The following is a 22,453-nucleotide window of genomic DNA, read 5'->3' as shown; positions in this document are numbered from 1 at the left end:
TGTATGTTATTTTAAGCATGTATGCGCAGCGTGCGAGAAGACTTGCATTATTGGCATTTACGATGTACTCAATCCTAATATCGTTTGTGGTAATCATGGTGCTTGTAGACTACAATGGTCATATACACCAGACCGATATTTCTAATTTTTGATTCCGTAACCGCCGAATTGTAGCACGGTACACTTGTCGGCTTTTGTAAGACGCCGATTATGCCAGGGGTCGCCAACTAAAAACGGGTCACGGGCCACTTTTCAAATTTCGTAGATGCCGCGGTCCGCATGAATTTAATATTGAGATAAAATAGGCCACACAGATGATGAACAACAACGCTATCTCATCACCTACTCAGCCCTAATGAATTGATATATTGGTAAATTTGGGGTACCGGGCTAATCGAATGCCTTGAAATATTAATTAGGGATTGAACCGTGAGTTGATTGATCACAGCATAGTATCCTGTATGGTGTGTACACAAGCAAATCTCACGGCCCAGTGAAATTGGTATACGTCACACTTTCCCTTTGGTCAAAGGCAATTTGACGGTAATTTTTGACCGGCTTGTCGAGCATTAAATTTGATAAAACGGGTATCAATCGAAAGCTACTGCGGTACTGATTGCGAAAATATAACTTCTATTCTGCTCGTGGTCCTGGAACCCCCTCAAAATCAGCTTCGAATGTTGCATTGTAAGGTAGGGTGGAGTGAAAAATGAAAATTTTTGAATTTCAAAAAAGGGTCTTGATATGTGGTGCCAAATAGCAAATAAATAAATGCCATCATAATTTTGGGTTGCTCTAGTGGTCGTGCAATTTCACCGAACGAGCCGAAAATAGCTGATTTCGCCATATCTTGATAATCACTTACACTAGAAAGTCAGTTTTGGGCTTAAAAGATGCAAAAGCAACATGTTTCTATCTCACTTTCATAGAACTTACTCTTGAAAATGAACAGAAAAAAAAGTTACTTGCAAATTACTGATTTTATAGGTAAAATTGAGCAGTGAGCACTGAAGCAGTGGGTAGGATGTCAAAAGTGTGTAGTGATAGATCTTATGACTGAGCAACATACCCTATCAATTAGAACTACTTTTCAAAACTAGCTCCATCAAATGAAACCCCCTCCAAGTATAAATTGGGCTTGGGCATCGAATAGTGACTGCTAAAACTGTATTTAAAACGGCGTCTATCGGTAGTGCGGCCTCGCGATATCGTTAAGTTTATAACAGCAGCTGTCATGAGATTTCTTACCAACATGCTGTTGTAGGGTTTGTATCATATTTATCACAAAGCTCCTGAATGAAAACACGAAAATTGGAAATCCACATTCCAAACACAAACATCAACTCTATACTGGAAACAGAAAAAAATTGTAGCAGTATCACATGAGTATCAGAGTGCACAAACATTAAAATCATGTTTGGTATTGAAAGATTTCATCTGCTTTCAAGACTTCAGTTTTTGTCTAATGAGGCCACCTCTACGTTTAAATCTTGAAACATTGAGCAGATACTTATGTCACCACTTTTACATGCCTTTTCACTGCCTGGTTGTGGCAAGGATAACTGAGCCTTAATGGGGATGATCTTAGGTTTTCCAGCTCGTGATCAGACAAGGTCTTGTTTGTGATGCAGGCGGCTGTTCAATATTTTTGAGGTTTAAGTTGACAATTTGGTGGAAAGATTAGGCCTTGATGTTGATAACTGGAATTTGGAAGAATCTGATGCTGGTGTCAATGTTGCTGTTTTTGGGTTTGGTTTCATTTATATATCTTCCTTCAAAGTCGTCAATTGGAACCAGATCCGCAATATTTAGGGGCTGGGCCGATCGTTCATTCAATATGGTTGACCCTCGCTTGCCAATTTTGAGGTAGCCTATACTATGTGTGCAGAATCATCCATCGAGAAATCTGAACTGTCCTGCTAAATTCTGCATGGAGGTCTATTTTCCGTCATGGTTTGAAATAAAAATGCACAATTCAATTGATGATGGCGCTAAAAATTTCCACAATATAGTTTTCCGTGTCACAAAGCTGACTGATACCTGAATTCACTCCCTTGCACCATCTCTGCTACAAAAAAAATGCTTATTTTGAACACCCGGAAAATGTTTTTCTGGGAATGCTTTGGTGACGAGGGGGAAAAGTGCGAAGATTTGCAGTTAACAAGATTACAGCTATGCGCAGATCAACCACACCATACCAAATTCCAATTAGGACTTTGAAGGAGGATATATAAATGACACCAAACCTAAAAACAGCAACATTGACACCAGCATCAGTTTCTTCCAAATTCCAGTTATCAACATCGAAGCTAAATCTGTCCCCACCAAATTGTAACTTAAACCTCGAAGATATTGAACAGCCACCTGCAATCAAGACCTTGTCAGATGTCGAGGTGGAAAACCAAAGATCATCACCATTAAGGCTCAGTCATCCTTACCACAACCAGGCAGTGGAAAGACATGTAAAAGTGGTCACTGAAGCATCTGCCCAGGTTTCAGAATTTGAACGTAGAGACTGAAGTCTTGAAAGCAGATGAAAGCTTTCAATACTAAACATGATTTTAATGTTTGTGCACAATGATACTCATGTGATACTGCTACAAAAATTTTCTGTTTCCAGTAGGCCCTATAGAATTGATGTTTGTGTTTTGAATGTGGATTTCCAATTTTTGTATTTTCATTCAGGAGTTTTGTGATAAATATGATACAAACCCTACAACAGCATGTTGGTAAGAAATCTAATGACAGTCATTGTTATGACTTTCTAGTGTAAATGATTACCAAGATATGGCGAAATCAGCTATTTTCGACTCGTTCGGTGAAATTGCACGACCACTAGAGGGCGTAGCAACCCAAAATTATGATAGAATTTATTTATTTGCTATTTGGCACCACATATCAAGACCCTTTTTTGAAATTCAAAAATTTTCATTTTTCACTCCACCCTATTGTAAGGGAGTTTGGTATTGTGACGCAGCCATGTTGTCTGGAAGCATAGGTGAGGAGCAGAGTAAACCGCAAGCGTATTGGCCATTGTTGCGCCACCGATTGAGCATTCACACTCTCGTGCGCGCTTGCTCCTGAGCTGCTCAGACGGCATAGCTGCGTCACAATACCAAACTCCGTTACAATGCAACATTCAAGGCTGATTTTCGGGGGGTTCCAGAACCTCGAGCAGAATAGAATTTATATTTTCGCAACCAACACCGCGGTAGCTTTCGATTGATACCCGTTTTATCAAATTTAATGCTAGGCAAGTCGGTCAAAAACTACAGTGAAATTGCCTATGACCAAATGGAAAGTGTGACGCATACCAATTTCACTGAGCCGTGAGATTTGCTTGTGTCCACACCATATAGGACACTATGATCAGAGAGAAGCAGACATGGCGGCGCCTGTATGACAAAGCTGTTCTCATATCCTCATTAAATCCTCGTCATTATCGGCGAGAGATGGCTTTGAAGTGACATTGCTGTCGTTAAAATACATTGATTAAAAACGATTTATTCCTTGTATATGTGGATAAATGGGCGAGTAATGTATCGATTCAGCAATCCGGCCCGCAAAGTACTTAATTTTCCTATATCCGGCCCGCCGACTGGAGAAGTTGCCCGCCCCTGCATTATAGCTACAACACCAATGAATTGCGTGTTCGAGCCTGACACGTCGACTCCGTAGTTCCTACCGACGTGTTGGTTGTTTATCTAGGCTCCTCCTCGCCATCTGATCCGCATAGCCATGTCTTAAAAAGTCTAGGATTGGGCCGTGCTGTAAGTGGGCAGATACTGAATCATAATAAGAAGAACCGGCCTGTTGTAAAAGGACCAGTGTAGTTGAAACACCATGAACACCACAAACAAACATCTAACATGGGCAGGTTGAAAGAAATATATTTCTGTTGTCGGAAAAGAAATTACCTTTACCTACCACAGTAAACATTGAAACCAGCAATTTAGGTCTTATTCGAAAGCAGAATAACAAATGTTTTACCTTACATATCAAATCAAATGGAAAGTTCATGTAAAATAACCCGAAATATTATCTTACTGTGACCATATTCTATCAATATGGTCTGGCTGGCCAAATTATCTGGGCCAACATAAACAAGCTGCGTTACGTTTCAACGATTAATAATCCTGTCACAGGATTCGAGGTATAATTGCACACAAATATCAAATTTTGTTCTATTATAAGAAGGGCAATTACCTTCAAGATGGAAATGTCCATTCTTGCACCAACTTTGATAAAACCAGGATGCCAATAGCAAGGCAGGTAACCTACAAATCAGTGTTCTACAGGTATAGGCTACATATGACGTTTACCTATAAGTTTCAAGCATAAATATTCTGATATACCGTTAATTCAGATGTTTGAAGCGACTTGGACAACTAGATAATTCTAGTGGTCTAATTTCACTAAATTAGTGCGAAATGCCAGTAATATAATTGTAATCCAATTTGGAAAAAACGGTGTAGCTTTAATTCTAATCTGGAAATGCTGAAACTTTTCTATAGTTGTCATACGCCTGGTTTGAAGAAAGTCAAACAGCTCTAGGCGCCCTATACTACAGGCAATTCGATATACCCCATAAGCTATGCTACTGCATATATAACTTCAACCCGCTACCTCAGTCATTCACAATTCCTATATGTTTACGACATTTACCACACAGAAAGAGGAGGGTTGGTGCGATGACATGCAAAATAAGGTCAAAAACATGCCAAATAAGGTCAGTCGCGACATGCAAAATAAGGTCAGTCACATGCAAAATAAGGTCAGTCGCGACATGCAAAACAAGGTCAGTCCGCACATAAATCCAAATCTATACTCCCATTACAAATCCAACTTTTTTCCTATGAAAAATAAATTCAAATTATCTTTCCTGTATAGTAGCCTAGTTTCAACATTGAAATTCCTTATCTATATTCCAAATCTTAAGGTTTTTCAATCAAAAGATAATCATGATAATCTTGATTACGAAGTCGGTCGCAGGTAGAATATTATTATCGGTCCGCGCATAAATCCAAATCCATACTTCAATTACAAATCCAACTCTTTTTCTTATGAAAAATAAATTCAAAATATCTTTCCTATATACTAATTTCACGATTGACATTCCCCATCTATATCCTAAATCTGAAGATGTTTCAACAAAATGTAATCAGACGATTATTACAATTACGAGAGGTGAGTCGCTTGTAGAATATAAAGAGTCCGCGTATAAATCCAAATGTTTACTTCAAATCCTACTGTTTTCTTATGCCACTGACCTTACTCTGCAATCTGCATGTGGCGACTGACCGTATTTCGCATGCGACTGACCTTATTTTGCATGTGACTGATCTTATTCTGCACGTCGCGACTGACCTTATTTTGCATGTGACTGACCTCATTTTGCATGTCGCTACTGACCTTATTTTGCATTTTTTTGACCTTATTTTGCATGTCATCGCACCAACCCTGTAGCACAGAAAGAGCGAACTATGCCTGGCTCTGGCTGCGACCTGTTGCGAGTCAAATCTTTGTCTCCCGCGATGACGCCAACTTTGAATCGCGGTAATATTCTAGAAGTCACGCATCGATAATCACATTCCTTAACGCACAACATCTCACTTATTTAGTTAAAACTATTATCCATACTCGTTGAACATACGAGATTACCTAAAGAGCGAATATATATATAATAAAGATCATATATATCAGAAGAAAACAAAACTGTTCGATCTTAGAGCGACAACACGAATATACAACACCGGTGACATCCTTACGCAATAAAACGAAGGGGGAACGATGTTTTCTAATGGATATAACGAAGCTATCGCATGAGATCGAACAAAACCGGATAGGAATTCATCGTGATTGAATGACCGCCAAAGTCATCCTTTATACGTACTTTAGTTATACCCGCGAGATATAGAAAATTGGCATTATTAGGTCAACTACCGGATATAAAGAAGCCTAATGCATGAGATGGAACAACACCGAGTATGAATTCATTCTGATTGAATGTAATTCAAAGACCATCCTTTCCACGTATTTCAGACGTACCCCTGACACTTAGAAAATCGGCACCTAATGGAGATGATCCCGGATGATCCTTTTACCGTTTTGTGTTTGCTGGGTCGTTCCGCGCGAAATCTCCGACATCTGTCATGAATGGGATGACGATCACGTAAATGGTAAATGTGAACTGTTGACAACGATCTGTTCTTGACTTACTTTAGGCTACTACATCCCCAAGTTATTCCTACTTTTTTCAAGACATGTCCAAGACCATCGATGGACACAATGTATCCGAATCTAACCGTGGTGTGATTTGTAAGGTCATTGTTCAATGTTCAAAGTTGCTCGCATAATAATTATATATTTCATCACATCAATATTATCCCGCTTTCACAGACAAAGATGATAACTCTTTAGCGGCAAAACGTGAGTTCTCAATTTCGAATGCTGTAGAAGGACTGCATAGTTCGAAACGAGACAAGCTTGCTGTACGGACTTGAGACATAGGCTATATGCTATTGTCGTCCTCATAAGAATGAAATCCGATTTGATATTAACAAAAGACATAGTATTTTATTGAAGAAATACAAATACTACAAAAGATATCACGATCATCACTTTTCATTCTATTTTGATCTATGAGCTGCTCACGATATCTGACAACAGTGTTCAGCATGTAAAGCAGAGGTGGCCTAGCTGTTTGCTATTCATAGCTGCATTTCGATTACTTATGTAGCCTACGGCCGCATTCCAGAGCATATTCGTTATATACCAACTGGGGCTTGAGGTCAAATACCCACGTTAAACTGTCCATTTCTATTGCCAGTGAGCTCCATACCAATCTAATTTACTGATATCGGCTTACTATGCGCAGTTGCGCACCGAAATCGTGAGTAGTCATTTTATGAACAGTCACAGGAATTTGTTTCCTAGTCGCGCCAAGGGCGATTTTATTTCATATTCATGAGTGAATTCCTTCATTAACATTAGTATAGTTTCATATATTACTATCAAACATTCATCCTTTCCCATCTCATGTGATCAGATCCACCTGTCGAGTTGATGCAGGTGGTGTCTTCCAAAATTTAGGGAAGATATTAATGATATGCCGCGTCTTTTGGTGGGCCAATTGTAATCAGTCAGTCCCCTATGTTGCATGCTGTTATTTCTTGACCTGCCATAGGATTGTCGGTACAGTGGAAAAGATTGGATTCAGAATACAAAAAGAATTAATATATTAAAATCGAAAATCAATTCGCATTGAACCGCGCCTAGCGCGAAAAAATTCAAGAATAATTCAAATCAATACCTAATCGAATTAACTGTCGACGCCCGCATAATTCTTCTTTTACTGCCGTAGATTGGCACCCCTGGACTGAAGAATCGATATTAGGGTTAGTTACTTGCTCAGTGGTTCCCAACTGGTGGGGAATTCCCCACTCAGTGGCGTAGCAGTCACTTGGTGGTTATGGCTCGGCGCCAGGAGCGGCAGGCTCAAAGAGGGCGGCAAATGAGGCTGCACAGTACACAGTGTACATCGCCGGCTAATCGCTTCTTCCGAGAGCTAAAATTTATTCAAACCGGTCTCAATCGAAAGCCAATGTCGCACTGATTCCGAAAACACACATCAAAATGTGAGCATGGCAATGGAACGAGTCCGAAATAGCCGTCAAGGCCGATTGTTCCGAACAATCGGAGCGCCGCAACAGAATGACCAATTGACCATTATAATGGAAATTGTATCGAGCGATTATTTGGAGCAATACCGACTTTGACGGCTATGTCGGGGTGGTTCCGTGGCCCTGACCAGCCTTTGTATTGTATTTCCAGAATCAGGGCAACTTTAGCTTTCGATTAAGATCAGTATTGTTAAATTGGAGTTGGCTGCGGAATTGACTGATTTAAGAGGCTGGTGCGGAGCAGTGAAACCACGTTTGATCGTAATGCAACAACGTTTGATGTTTTACAGTGGTTAGTTAAATCACACCTACTTGATTCGACACCATATTGATCAATTTAAGCTCGTGTCCGAAACTTTGTCTGACTTTGCGAGCTGTGTATGGAGCTTTTCAAAGCTCAAACTGATAAAGTATTATTTACGTTCCACCATGAATGATGATCGGCTATGAGCTCTGTCCTTTCTACGTCCAACAACTTGATTTAGAGGATATTGTCGCTAATTTCGCTTCGGCGAAAGCCCGAAAAGTTCAGTTTTGAGGCAGCTATTGATATTTTATTTGCCTAATACATTCGTTTACCATTTCTTTTCTTTATTTGTTTTGGCCATATGAACGCCGAGACGTTGAGCCCGCTTTCTCAAGCAATATAGAACTTCTGAGACGCGGCATATTATTTGAAATTATTTTTATCGAAAGGATTGCCTGAACATAAAACTATGCCGAAATTTGCTGCGGTCTATATACTTATGTTAAGCTGCCGAAGGCAGCATAGCGACTAAAACACAAAACACTGCGCCCGCACGGGCGCAGTCCAGAAACACAGTACTCGGTGGAAAACTTTTTCCTCGTAAAGTTTGGCCTTTTGTGAAGAGCGAAGTTGAAGTCGTTTTCTAAGCGTCTTGGCTTTGGCAGGGAAGGGCCGTTGCGCGTCAAGGCAATGTGCTGATTCATATTAGCAATTTCTTCCTCCATGGAATAATCACGCTTATCATCGCCGAAGCCGTTTCCGCTAGTGAGGATTACTGATATTTCGCACAGGATGTTGGCTTACTTTGAACAACAACAATATGTTTAAACTAAAATCAATTTCAGCATTTCAAAATGCTTTACAAAGCGTTCTTCCGAAATTCTAAATCAGGTCTCGGGCCGCGTGTTTCTGACCCCTACTATAATGCGATATGAAATGTCGGGTATGTGAGCATGTAGTATTTTCGTTGTCGGTATTCAGTGAGCTGGGTCTGAATGCTACAATTACAATAGAATGATAGGATGATGCGTGTATCGTCAAGAGGAAAATGTTGCATGCCTTTAGTCGGACAGTAGCAAATCACATTCTCGCCATCTTCGGATGATACGTCATGATAAAACTGGCTCTGCACGAACTACCCAGCAAACACAAAACCGTAAAAGGATCATCCGGGATCATCTCGATTAGGTTCTGATTTTCTAAGTGTCGAGGGAATGTCTAAAATACGTAGTAGGATGGTCTTGTGGTTATATTCAATCAGAATAAATTCATACTCGGTGTTGTTCCATCTCATGCATTAGGCTTCGTTATATCCGGTAGTTAACCTAATAATGCAAATTTTCTATCTCTCGCTGGTATGACTAAAATACGTCGAAAGGATGACTTTGTCGGTACATTCAATCACGATGAATTCCCATCCGGTTTTGTTCGATCTCATGCAGTAGCTTCGTTCTATCCATTACAAAACAATGTTCTCCCTTCGTTTTATTGCGTGAGGATGTCACGTGTGTTGTATATTCGTGTTGTTGCTCTAAGGTCGGACAGTTTTGTTTTCTTCTGATATATATGATCTTCATTATATATATATTCGCTCTTTCGGTAATCTCGCATGTTCAACGAGTATGGCTAATAGTTTTATTCAGAGAATAACTAAATAAGTGAGATGTTGTACGTTAAGGAATATGATTATCGATGCGTGACTTCTAGAACATTTCGGCGATTCAAATTTTACGTCATCGCGCCGGACAAAGATTTGACGCGCAACAGGTCGCAGCCAGGCATAGTTCGCTCTTTCTGTATGGTAAATGCCGTAAATATATAGGAATTGTGACTGACTGAGGAAGCGGGTTAAAGGTATATACGCAGTAGCATATAGCTTATGGGGTATTTCGAATTGCCTGAAGTATATGACGCCTAGAGCTGTTTGACTTTCTGCAAAACAGGTGTAGACAACTATTGAAAAGTTTCAGCTTTTCCAGGCTAGAATTAGAGCTAAACCGTTTTTTCCGAATTAGATTACAATTATATTGCTGGCATTTCGCTCTAATTTAGTGAAATTAGACCACTATAATTATCTAGTTGTCCAAGTCGTTTCAAACATCTGAATTACCGGTACCTATACCTACGGTATATCATAATATTTATGCTTGAATTTTCTAGGTATATAAGTCATATAGATACATACCTGTAGAACACTGATTCGTGATTTTATAAAAGTTGATGCAAGAATGGACATTTTCAACTTGATGTTGATTAATGGAGCAAAATTTGATATTTGAGTGCAATTATACCTCGAATCCAGTGACAAGATTAATAATCGTTGGAACCAAACGCAGCTTGTTTATGTTGGCCCAGAGAATTTGGCTAGCCAGACCATATTGATAGAATATGGTCACAGTAAGATAATATTTTGGGCTAATTTACATGAACTTTCCAACATTTGATTTGGTATGTCCGCTAAAACAGTTGTTATTCTGCTTTCGAATAAGACCTAAATTGTTGATTTCAATGGTAACTGTGTTTGTCAAAGGCTGTAAAGGTAATTTCTTTTCCATGTTAGATGTTTGTTTGTTTGTTTGTGGTGTTCATGGTGGTGGTTCGACTACACTGGTCATTTTACACCAGGCCGGTTCTTATTATTATCATTCCGTATCTGCCCGATTACCAGTGAACTCGGCACTTGGTGAATTCGGCCGTGGTAGATCTCGTAGCGGTACCGGTCGCCATAATTGGTTACTGGAATGTTTGCCGGTGAACTTGGCACTTTGAGTGGTTGTCAATGTTGTACGGGGGTCAGGGCATGCGTAGATCACACAGTCACGGCATGATTAGATTGCGTAATCGCGGGAAATAACGCCACGCTCTTCACTTGGTGAACTCGGCCCTTGGATGAATTGGCACTAGAACACCTTCGCATTAGAAATGCATTTAATATGAATGAACAGTATCAAAAAGGAAATTTAAACGTGTCGTGGCTCGCGGTAGATCGCGTAATCTTGGGATCCTTCAACCCTGTTATCGAGACACCCTAACCCCAGAGTGGAATCGTCTCTCCAAAATCAAAAAATAATTTATTTTGATGTGATCATGCGAAACATTTGTTGATGAGGAACACTGGCTTGTCGTGATCGATAAACGAAGAAGCGCCGCTTGATCTTCCACATTTTCGATCTCACATACAACGCCAAGATCCATCTTCTCAAAACTTACACGACACAGGCCCGTCACTCACGCCATCGATTCCAAGCAGACCGCGCGTGGTCGGTATATGAGCGCTGCGTTATTTCCCGCGGCTACGCAATCCGTGATCTAATCACGCCGTGACTGCGTGATCTACGGATGCCCTGACCTCCTTACAAGATGGACGAATCACTTGATAATACTATTATTAGTTTAATAATTCATATTAATAGCTGTTAATACACTTCATTACAAAATTTCCCGAGGGCCGAATTCACCAAGTGCCGAGTTTATCGGCAACCATCTGCCCACTTATAGCACGGCCCACTCCTAGGCTTTTTAAGACATGGCTATGCGGATCAGATGGCGAGGAGGAGCCTAGATAAACGGCCAACACTTCGGTAGGAATTATGGAGTCGACGTGTCAGGCTCGAACCCGCAATTCATTGGTGTTTAGCTATAATGGAGGGTACCACTACGTTACCTCGCCATACCTTGTAAAATGGGACCGTAGCATTTGGCATTTCGTGTGGCAATTGACTTTTGTGTGGAAAATTGTGTTCGTTTTAGAACTTATCCGAAGCTTTTATTCCGCCATAGATTGTATATGATAAAACGAAGCCACTCACCACAAAGGAGGATTTAAAGAAGTTTGATGACATATTGAATGAAAGCAAAAGCCTTTGCAAGAGATGTGGTATGTTGAATCTGTTTTGTTATTTTCAAATGCTTGCCGATAGCAGACGGTATATATAACCGTAAGATGTGGAAGCTATCAAGGTGTTATGTTTATTATTTTTAGAAATTCAGTCAGTCAAAGTGGACGATCGTATTGCTTGGATTATATTTAGGCTTATTTTAGCATGTTTAAGATGCAACTCTGAACGTGGACGGTCATGAACAGTCAACTAATTCTGTTCCTATATTGACATATCAGACATTTGCACTCGTACCGTTGGCGGCGACAATATTGGTCAGTCAGCAAAAAGCATCATGAAGAAGGTTGCCAGTCTGGTGAAATTATAGCAGAGTCGGAAAGAATGGGAAATACGCTTTCATCAACCTCCATTTGAACAAGATCACATATAGTAAGAGACATTCATGATATGCTGCAAATGTCACTGTGTTCTTTGTCTAGTCACCCCACTCATGTAACTATTGAGGCTTCATGCCAGGGGTGTAACCAAGTCACAAGGCTCCGAGTCGCAAGTCAATCTCACTTTTATAGTTTTGACTCGAGTCATTTTCAATTCACCACCGAGTCAAGTCCGAGTCCAAGTCAGCGAGCAGAGGGCCGAGTCCGAGTTATGGTATTATGACTCGAGCCAGAGTCATTGTGTTAGCTGCTCAGTTTCCAATTTAAGTCTTGTTAAACCAACTTTTTATATATTTTTGTGATATCGAGTGGGTCGCATTTATAATATACGAATTTTCCTTACTTTTAGCAGTTTCTGGCCGCATTCTCAAATACCAGTATCAATAGACGAAATCCCAATTGCGATTTGCTGTACTATTGGCCGTCTGAGTCTCAAGTCATGCGCAATGAGTCGAGTCATTTCAGTACTTTGAGAAGATGACCTGAGTCAAGTCGAGTCAACAGAAAATCCTGACTCGAGTCTTACAACCCTGCTTCATGCAATGAGCATTTACTTTGAAGATAAATAGTAATTAAATAACTGGTTGGTGGTACAAAATTTTAATACTGCTTTCAAAAGTACCTTCATGATAAACGTTATTGAAACCCGAAGAACTTTTCGCGTGCCTATTAAAGAGCTACCGGCACCATAAAGGAAGCAAAACAGAGTTGAATTCAAAACCAGATGGAGAATTATGACGCATTAATGTCGCATTTAGAAATAACATCAATGGAGCCAGAACAGCAACAACGCAGTGCATAACAACGGTTGCGTAAAACAGTATGACAGCGTGACACAATTCTTTAATTATTTATTATAGTGGTGCCCACCGTAAATACTATTTTATTAAAATCCGAATTTTTCGATGGCAATAACTCCGCTTCCACTAGTTTGAATCGAACCAAATTTGATGAACATCGTTTCTATACATAACCTAACACTTTCATGGGGTGAACAGAAAATTTTCAAATTTTTTCTATTTATTTTTATATAATAAATAGAAACTTTCTTTTCCTGTAGCAATGCGGCTACTGGTTGGAATTGAACCAAATTTGGTGTGTAGGCTTGAATTAGGTAACCTAACAATTTTATCAAGTAGCAAGAACGATTTGAGAAAAAAAGTCATTTTTTAAGAGCCCTAATGTCCATGTCAGAGAAACGTTTTAGGGTAGGCCTACTCACATGTCTCGCAGCGTTCTCTACATAATTGTCAATTGCGATACAAACTGTTCGCTTGTATTGGTTAAGCCATCCAACTTCGAATTGTAAAATGTTGGGAGTCTTGATATCAAATTTTTGAAAGGTGCACTTTGAGAAGATTTCGGAATCTGTCAAATTATACAAAAAATTTAGCAAATTCTTTGACATATTTCATCCATTTGGGACTCGATCAACGTAAAAGAATTAGTAATTATTTTATACAATATATTGTATTTGTAGTTGAAGTATAGTAATAATTCTTATGGTTACCGCACTTGTAACGATTCACGGCCATAACTGGAATAATTAGAATGATGTAACTTTCAAATTGTCATGCATTTTGCAACAACATTGTTCTCAATTTGCAAGGTGCTGACCATTGGAGGAAGAATCACCCTTAAGCCGGGAATTCACAATCCGTAAACGCGGCCGACTGTATCTCTCCTCAAGAGGAAGGAAGAGAAAAAGGGAGCAGAAATAGCAAGAGTGTGACAAGTCGCGTCCATTCGCTTTAATGCGTATTTCCATCCGCGAAGCGCGAAGTAGTAGGTGGGAAAACTAATGGGCGTTTGGTTAGCGCTTTATAAGGTTGACTCCAGCGCTGTATTTGCTAAATGTTGCGGTGAAATAGGGGTGGTGTCATTTGGTATCAATATTGACTATTAAAAGACCATTTGTTAGTGGTCATGGATTTGTTCGGCCAGTATGCAGTAATTTCTGATGGTCACTTCCCGGGCTTCTGTTCTCTAACCCCTCATGATTGTTATTCTGCTTCTAGTAAGACTGTCGATTCTAATGTTTTATCGTATCATTTGTCGGAGGATCATTTGTCGGAGGTTTCGCTCGCTTTTTTTACAACGTTTTGCTCTCTGCTAGGTCAATTACTGGCTGAGTATCACTACAGCCTAAGAAACGGCACTAATTCTCATTGTAATGTCTTGCTGGTTATCTTACTGTCAATTCTAATAATTTGTTAATGTCTATACCAGTGCCGCCACTCAAATGTTTTGTTCTCTGTACACAATATTGTTAGGTCTTCAGCTTTCCAGGCAGAGTATCATTCCACTTTCTAGACTTGAGTATATATCTCTCCAACTAGCTGCCAAATAACTGATTCATTTGGATTGTTGAATTGATCATTTTTGACAGAATGTGAAGAAATTTTAGTCAAGAATTCTTTTTGTGTTAGTGGCTGTTTTCAAAGATTGCTGAAGTAGTCATCGTTGATCTTGATAATCAAGTAGAAGTGGCGATTGAAGTCAGTTCTCTAGTCATATAATAATAAAAAATATAATAATAAAAACTTGAAAACTTGAGTGGAAATAGTCCAGAATCAAATCCATTTTAGTAAGTATGGGTGAAAAAAATGCAGGAGTCATTCGTTACTCGCTACCTCTGCCATTTTCGCAGTACGAATGTCTTAGCTAATAATCGTCATTTTCATTTTATTTCTACAGGGTGTTGAAAAGACAACGCCAGAGGGATTATCATCATCAGACGATGAAACCTTCTGATTACTGACTGTACTCATAGTTTCATTCATTGCTACTTGGCCCTACAAGTAATTTCGTTCGTTTCATTTTTTACACCGGCATTATTTACTTGCCAATTCGTTTTGAATTAAATTACCGCAAATGTGATTAATATGTAGTAGATAATGTGGTGTGTGTGTGTGTACGCAGCCGTGATCAGGTTATGCCCAGTGGTAGAAAACAGGTTATTATATCAGGATATTCTTTTAATGTAGGATCTACATTCTACTCACCATGTTTAAAGGCTGTAGCATCTGCATAATATTTACATTATTGAAGGACATGGAAAAGACATTGAATTGAGTCGACACAAAATCCCCCTTTCTACGACCTGCCGAGATCTAATATCTACTATATCGGGCTCGGCTTTCTACATCTTTGGTCTGTACTGTGTTTACTGGGTATAGTTCGTGTTGATTCAACTCATCATGCCTCGCAGCTTAAATTGATGATGAAAATGCCACCTAAATAACCCTAGCCTTATTCTAGATAAAACGGGGGAAAGTCGTGGCAAACGTTGATTATAAGCGGATATCCGCGTGTTACTAAAGGTTATTAAGCACTGAGCTAGATATATTATAGCTGTCATTCCGGAAGTGGAAGAGGCAGTGTCAGTGTCAGTTATGAGTTTACCTGGTTGCGTATACGCGGGTCACGCATGCATAAAGGACTTTTGATGGTGAGAATTTATTAGGCCATTTGGGGTACAGAACTTCAGAATAACGCGAAACAATAATTTCATATTCTTAATTTATTCGCTAAAAGCTTCTCGACTGACTCTCTTCAGTAGCGAACGTCAGTGATAGGGTGAATAAAATTCGAAATGTAGGAATTATTTTGTTTGTATAACGTAATAATAACAAAAACAATCAACTAGTACAGTGCTCTTCAACCTTTTTCGACGTGGTACACCCTTTTAACGTTTGCTCAAGACTCGTACACCCTTGTTCATTCGGGGTCTTCAAAAATGAGTTTTTTCTCAAATCGTACTGGCTACTTGATAAAATTGTTAGGTTACTTAACTTAAGCCTACACACCAAATTTGGTTCAATTCCAACCAGTAGCCGCGTTGCTACGGGGGAAGAAAGTTTCTATTTATTACATAAAAATAAATACCGAAAAATTTGAAATTTTTCTGTTTACCCCATGAAAGTATTAGGTTGTCTATAAAAACGATGTTCTTCAAATTTGGTTCAATTCCAACCAGTAGAAGCGGAGTTATTGCCGTCAAAAAGTTTGGATTTGAATAAAATAGTATTTGGTCACAGAGTCTATTCGCAGCCAGTTAGGCCGCCCGCAACGCAAATTGGAATTTATTTCGTGTCAGCCCGAAAACAGCATGACATTACGAACGATAATCAACCTAAATGTAACAGTATTGAGGAGAGAGTAGGTAAAGCTACTGCTGCAGAAGCGATAATTCAGATCAGCGATGATAGCAGGCGCACCAGCCTACTGCGTATCAGGCCTGCCCCACACCACACACAGTCGATAGTAGCACATAGGCTGGAAGAGATGTCACTAACCTCAGATCTTATGCCGCTATACACATTCTATTGTCCCTAATTTGCATCACTAATAACAAAATACTAAATTGCAAATGTATGGCGAAATATTGGACATAAAATCGGCATTTTAAAACAAAAGGGTCTCGATTTCAACATGGAAGCTGTTTCGACCCTGGCTGGCTACGTCACTTCATTTATGTGCATTGCGGTATTTATTAACGTCGGGTAGGAAGTACCGATTCAAGAAGTTTGAGCTATCGCGGCGGTTCCCCCAAAAATCACTAAAAGACAAAAGACTACCTGAACACATGTTTGTTAACTGCATACTTTCCAACACCAAACGGAACTATTGGTATATTGCCGACGGCTAAATGAATACGAGAAATATTTGCATATGACATCACAATCAAGCGGTGTACAGTATTACACTTGAGATAACATCGTACATTGCTCATTAACCTGTGCGTCAACCTGTACTGACCCATAAACCTGCCTTTGTGATAGCTAGTCATCGGCTTATTGTAATTCGGATCTGGTACACCTCTGTAAGTAGTGTATTGAAGCTGATTATAGCCACCAATGAGATTACGCCACGTGTCCATCCACGCCCACATTCAAATTTGAATTTTTCCGCCAATTTTACGAATTTTTTTTTAATTTTTTTAAAAGTACTGTCCGTCATTCAGAAATCTCTGCAGCTTGTGATCGTACCCTACCCTAGATTCGAACTGAGGACCTTCTGACTTGTAGATCAGAACTGTAACCACTACACTATCGCGCCGATATAAATTCCTCGTCTGTATTGCAGCTGTTAAATGCTATCAGCTGTCAAATAAGATAGAGCACAAACATTGAGCACACATTTGTAATATCTTACCCATCACCATTTATTAGATGGAATATCTACATGATAATAAGTGCGATAATGTTTTTCGTCGGCCTCGGTAAAGGGCTCTGCTTTCATTTCCGGTCTCAAGAAAACCGAAAGGTTAGCTTTTTCCGCGGCTGGACGGATTTCAACATTCGCGCTTTCGACTTTAATCAGCTTATACAAACGAGCATATTCAACTAGCAGTGATGCTATATCGATACAGTGCAGTATATAGCTGGATGCTAACCAATTCACATTTAACAATGCGACCCGCGCACAATTATGCAACCTGATTTTCGTTGAATATTGACGACCCCGACAAATCGAATGAGCTCTTTTCCATATACATCGATCAGGCAGTTGTCAGTCCAATGGGCACTAACTTGAGATTCCGTAGGGTTAAATTCCAAATCAAATAAGATCAGAGTATCTCTTCTCGCTTTCAGTATTTGGACTGATGCGTCCGGCCTATGTCGCAACACTACAATATGTAGCCACACAAACCTGTATACACGTACAGTTGTTATTTGTAGTGTCATCGTCGCCCGCCAATGCGAAAAACTCCCAAGAGCTTAGACATAGGGCTTCAATCTAATACCAGCATAACTATTACAGGCCAAGAATAAGGGTAATTTAATTGCAACTAAAACGCCTGCGGCGACTATAATTCGAAGATTGTTTCGGCTCGAGGGTCGGATGAAACATATGAATCCATTCGCGTGGCACGCTATGGCCAATTTAGGATGATGAGCCAAAACACGTACGCACGTGCATGTAGATAATAACTATATATTTAGAACAAATCAAGTATTGATTTCATGATAACGTACTCGCGTCATAAACATTTACCGAGTTTTATAAGCTGCTTATCCTCAATAACCAATTTGTGGAAATTAGTGATGAAAGCGAATTGTGAAGATTCTTAGAAGAGCACGGGAATCTGGTTACAGATTTGCTGATGGTACCTGCTGACAGCATCATAACCATGTGACCTTTACTCACCAATCAGCTAATGTTTTACTATGTTACTAAAACATGCTTTCTGCATGTTCTTTTGTGAAGACAAACTTAATTTACTGATGTCCTAAATATTTTAATAATTCAGCTACTTTATGTGGCAGCTCATAATTTGAAATCAGCAACAACTTCATTACATTATGAGTCTTACATTTTACGTTACTCCCTACGTCTCAATACAAATACGGTTTGCTTGATTCTTTACTGAAAAAATGCGTTTGTATTCAACTCGTTGCATTTTAAATTGCTTGGAGTCGTGACGGAAGTTATGAACGAGTTATGCCTACTGTCCAGTGAACCTGTAGAGGCGCAATCTACTTAACACTCACAAGGATTGCTTATTCCCAGTCAATCGCTGAAAGTAATAAACGTGCTGGAGTTGTCAATCGAAAATCACATGTATGATACGGAATAAGTCATTGCCATTTTAAATTTATGGAAAGTTTATGAGTTTATAAGTTTAATCAGGTAGCTAAAATTATTATATTTTTTGAATACATTTCATCAATATCTTGATGCTATCGTGAGCCGCAAAAATGTTGTCCGCGTGCGATCCACTGACCGTAGTTTGCTCATCCCCGGTTTTCAACATATTCTTTCGAGTAACTACTGTTGGTAGGCAAACCCAATCAGAATATACTTTGATAAAGGCAGGAGTAAGTCGTTACCGAGTAGGCCTACCTTTGGTCAGCAACTTCTTCAGTAACAGAAAAAGGCTGATCAATCGAGACCTATCGAAATAAATGAACAACATGCGATATGAACAGGACATAAGCTGCGATGTCCGATAATTCCTTTCAATTAAAGTAGAAGTATAGCTATTTCCGACGAAGTAAAACGTTACTCGACATTGCGTTGTTGATAGTGGTGAGTAATGATATTCGTTTTCTTTCGATAATATCCAACATGCGGACTCATGTCGAAGGGTAATTTTTAGAACTCTAATATCGCATAGCGGAACTTTGTAAAATTTTTGATCTATTTGGCTATGTTTTCCTTACGATGGCCATTCAGCATCGCGAAAATTCATTGCGCAATTTAGAATAAACTGCTATCTTTCATGAAAGCGGTTGAAAAAGCAATTTTCAAAATTTGACTTTCATGACATAGTAAATTTCTACTGAAGTACAAGAAGTAGCGATTGCCCTGTTGATCGTAGTGAGTAATGATATTCGTTTACTTTCGATAATATCCAACATGCGGGCTGATGCCGTTGGGTAATTTTTAGAGCTCTAATATCGCACAGCGGAACTTTGCCAAATTGTTTCGATTTATTTAGCTATGTTTCCTTTGCGATAGCCATCCAGCATCAAGAAAATTCACTGTACAATTTAGAATAAACTTCTACCTTTCACCAAGGCCGTTGAAAAAGTACTTTTTAAAATTCGACTATCATAGCATAGTCAATTTCTACTCAAGTACAAGAAGTAGCGATTTTAAGGTGATTAGAAAATAAGTATTATGGGTCCAGTTTTACCTAAAACCTGAAAAGGCAGTCTAAATCACATCACGTTATCTGATACCTTCCGAACGACGAGATCGAATAACCCTGAAAAATGAATAATAATCATAATATCGAGTCGCACATTGCTATACATAAAATTTGCTCTGACATCGGCCATAGTGATCATTTAGAATTTGGTAGACAAGGAGTCGAAATTTCTTTGATGCGCCTAGTGCACTACTTCAAGTGCTGAAATCCGTATCGACTATATTTATTATAATTAGGGTAAGTTTTTGCAACTTTTGCAACTTTTTTTTTACAGCTTCCGGCAGCTTCCTAAATACTCGTAAGATATGTAGAATGCTGTTTTAAGCTGTTCGAAGGAATCTTATAGTGCAACTTTTTGCAACTTTTTTCCATTTTTTCATGCAACTCTTTGCAACATTTTGCAACTTTTTCGATTTTTCACAAAAGTATTTTCGGTTTTGGTGAAATACACGGCCACATTCGACTGAAACACCGTAAATCAGCAACGAAGTACGGATATTTCGGGAGCTGGACCGGTAAATTGACCTTTTTTAGTCAACCAAGCAAAATGTGGTCTTTTAGTGCCACTTTTGTCAAAAATAAATAAATAAATGCAATTTTCCGCGGATTTAACTGCAACAAAAACTTGCCCTAGTTATAATGATTCGAGTCGAGTAGTAAAATTTAATTTGCGAGCACTGAAATTACAGTAATATAGTTATATGACCGATACGAAATTTGGTTGACATATCCCTGGAATAGTAATCATTCCGAAACATTATGATAAATAGATAAGGTCGAAGAAATATAAAAATATCATAAACGGGGTATGTATTATGAAACTGGAAATATTGTATTTGAGGTAGCCCGAAATTAGTTTCTAATTCGTAATTTCAACCGCACCGGAAGTTTTACATAAGAATAAATGAACAAATACTTTGATACTGAATTCAAAGTAACGTAAATCTCTGAATGAGTTTCCCTCGAATAGTAATCAATCCGAAACATTATCACGCAAGGTTTGAGAAACAGCCAAATATCATTAACGCGGTATGTATTGTGAAACAGGCAATATTCTCTTTGCGGTGACCAGCGAATATGTTCTAATTCATAATATAAACCCCATCATCAGTCTCTCATGAAACTGAATGAGCAAATTCTTGGATCCTTCTTTTCAAAGTGGCTTGGATCTCTGAATGAGCTCTGACTCGCTGTTATCTTCAAACCATGGAATTATCACGAGTATTACCATCGGTCACTGAAGAAAAGGATGAAATTATATCCGGAGCATATTCCTTGGCCAGGAATTTTATCATGTCCAAACTCGACGGGGCAAGCGTTAAGGCAAATACGAAAGCGGAGAGAACTTTACGACGAGTTGGTGATGAAATGTTCGAGCGACATCGAACCGTCGTAAACGCCGTCTCTAAACGTCTAAGATACAGTGATGTCGAAGTCGATGAAAAATATGATGATTATTCTACGGATGAGCGAATGTTCCTGGTGATAGCTGATGAAATTTTTAAAGATACCCAAGAGAATCGGGGTCGGATTATCTCTCTGTTCGTGCTCGGTAGCATTCTTGCTCACAAAAAACGCGGATGAGCATCACGGGGAGAATATAGAAGGTATCATACGGTCAGTCGGGAATTACATTGGTAGTAGAAAACGAAAGTGGATAGGGGAAAATGGAGGATGGGTAAGTGATTTTACATGCCCTGATAGGGATTTAGGAATTATCATTTAGCTTGAGGTACTGTGTATCTGCTCTCCATAGCCCATATCATCTATCGATACTGAAACTTTGCTCGCACTTCACAATTCCGTTTTCAATTTACATTTTCTTATAAGGCCCAGTACTATAAAGAGATAATTCTGAGGAAGCCGCCCGCCCCCGCTCTGGGTTCGGGGGCAAATAATAGGGATTAAATAGGGGGCGGGCGGCTTCCTCAGAATTATCTCTTTATAGTATTCGTGGACTCCTTTTTTACCTGAATATCAAATTTATTTTCCGATCATGAATCCATGATAATTCACATATGTTAAAGGTGATAAGAGGATGTAACATCAATAAATACTTGTGGATCATGATGAAGTTGAAACCGCTTATGGGATCTATCATAAAACTACGACTGAATTGGATGTGAAGAATATCGTGAATGGTCCCACGGAGAAATCCCGCATGTACGAGTTAGAATTCCGCCAATGCCGTCTCAACGAAAACCTTGTAAAGATGATATTGGATCAAATTCGCGAATTCGAATTTGTGGTAAACACATTTACACATTCCGCTCACGGTCACGGAGCATTATAAACCCACGTTCAATTTAAGCATGTTATCCGTATAATATACAGAGCCGGCTTAAAAAAAACTTTCATCGTCACCGCATTGATTCATATTGATATTGTCATTATGTGCGAATTGAATGTATCGTACCGAACAATGCTTAATTGCGCACCGGCGTAGCCATTTATCGCAATAGTCGTACTAGACTAGTGAGAATTGATGAGGGTTTAATTATTCATCACCTCAATTACCGCTTTATGGGGAAAAGTTTTGCACTCGTACAGGTCCAAATAAAAAAACTCAGCGTCACAGCCCACGATGG

General features: G+C 39.2%; 3 long non-coding RNA genes across 3 annotated transcripts in view; 2 read left to right on the top strand and 1 right to left on the bottom strand.

Annotated features, from left to right (window-relative positions):
- Window positions 1-22,453, top strand: part of LOC145448440 (uncharacterized) — a 102,185-nt gene that overhangs the window by 44,943 nt on the left and 34,789 nt on the right. The window lies entirely within an intron of this gene.
- LOC145449072 (uncharacterized) overlaps window positions 3,701-22,453 on the bottom strand; it is a 47,791-nt gene continuing 29,038 nt past the window's right edge. The window contains exon 2 of the long non-coding RNA XR_013918126.1: window positions 3,701-4,508. This is a non-coding gene — a long non-coding RNA (uncharacterized LOC145449072). The remainder of the gene's footprint in view (window positions 4,509-22,453) is intronic.
- Window positions 11,329-14,066, top strand: LOC145448635 (uncharacterized). The gene is made up of 3 exons (XR_013917980.1): window positions 11,329-11,806; window positions 12,047-12,197; window positions 13,815-14,066. It is a non-coding gene; the product is annotated as an uncharacterized LOC145448635 (long non-coding RNA).

Source organism: Botryllus schlosseri, chromosome 10 (genome assembly GCF_051294905.1).
Source record: "Botryllus schlosseri isolate E-star chromosome 10, Bs_hap1, whole genome shotgun sequence".
NCBI lineage: Eukaryota > Metazoa > Chordata > Ascidiacea > Stolidobranchia > Styelidae > Botryllus > Botryllus schlosseri.
Note: the sequence above shows the minus strand (reverse complement) of the source record. Positions and strands in the feature narration are given on the sequence as shown.